General features: G+C 54.9%; 1 pseudogene; it reads right to left on the reverse strand.

Moving 5' to 3' along the window:
- On the reverse strand, window positions 1-906 carry LOC144954662 (18S ribosomal RNA; annotated as a pseudogene; the record flags this gene model as incomplete).
- Window positions 907-1,285: the final 379 nt, after the last annotated feature.

Consider the following 1,285-nt stretch of genomic DNA (forward strand, 5'->3'; position numbering starts at 1 on the left):
ATACGAATGCCCCCGGCAGTCCCTCTTAATCATGGCCTCCGTTCCGAAAACCCAACAAAATAGAACCGAGGTCCTATTCATTATTCCCAGCTGCACTGTTCAGGGCGTGCGGCCTTGCTTTGAACACTCCAATTTTCTCAAAGTAAACGCTTCGGACCCCCCACAGGACACTCAACCAAGAGCATCCGGGGAGCCCGAGAGGTGGGGGCCGGGACAGGCAGTGACACACCTCGCGGCGGACCGCAAGCCCCTTCCCAAGATCCAACTACGAGCTTTTTAACTGCAACAGCTTTAATATACGCTATTGGAGCTGGAATTACCGCGGCTGCTGGCACCAGACTTGCCCTCCAATGATCCTCGTTAAAGGATTTAAAGTGTACTCATTCCAATTACAGGGCCTCGAAAGAGTCCTGTATTGTTATTTTTCGTCACTACCTCCCCGAGTCGGGAGTGGGTAATTTGCGCGCCTGCTGCCTTCCTTGGATGTGGTAGCCGTTTCTCAGGCTCCCTCTCCGGAATCGAACCCTGATTCCCCGTTACCCGTGGTCACCATGGTAGGCACGGAGCCTGCCATCGTAAGTTGATAGGGCAGACATTCGAAAGATACGTCGCCAGCACCAGGGCCGTGCGATCTGCCCACGTGGTTATCCAGAGTCACCAAAGCGTCCGGGCAAGCCCGGATTGGTTTTGGTCCTAATAAGTGCACGCATCCCCGGAGGTCAGCGCTCGTCAGCATGTATTAGCTCTAGAATTACCACAGTTATCCAAGCAACGGTCGAGCGATCAAAGGAACCATAACTGATTTAATGAGCCATTCGCAGTTTCACTGTAACATCCGTTTGCACGCAGACATGCATGGCTTAATCTTTGAGACAAGCATATGCTACTGGCAGGATCAACCAGGTAGCTGGCGGCTTTCGACTCTCCACTCGCCAAAAGCACGCCATGGTGACCAGGCGCCCAGCCCAAAGGCTCGCCTGGCTCACACACAGCGTTTGCGGGCCCCAGCCTGCCCAAGTAGGGCAGGCAGGAGTCACTCTCCTGAGGGCAAGCATGCACCCAGGCAGAGGAGAGTCCCCACACGCGTCCAAATTCGGACGGACAGGACCCCCACGCACACCATGTAAACACACCCTTTTGGCACGGACTTCACACAACACAAACCACCACAAGGAGGGGCCTCGCTTTGTCGTGTATGCTACCCCCGTTTGGCAACCTGACGGTGCTGAAAGCTCACAAAACACAGGGCTTCCCACAAGGCCAGCCACTTTGAGGCAGCTGTAAG

Source organism: Lampetra fluviatilis, unplaced genomic scaffold, assembly GCF_964198595.1.
Source record: "Lampetra fluviatilis unplaced genomic scaffold, kcLamFluv1.1 SCAFFOLD_627, whole genome shotgun sequence".
Lineage (NCBI taxonomy): Eukaryota > Metazoa > Chordata > Hyperoartia > Petromyzontiformes > Petromyzontidae > Lampetra > Lampetra fluviatilis.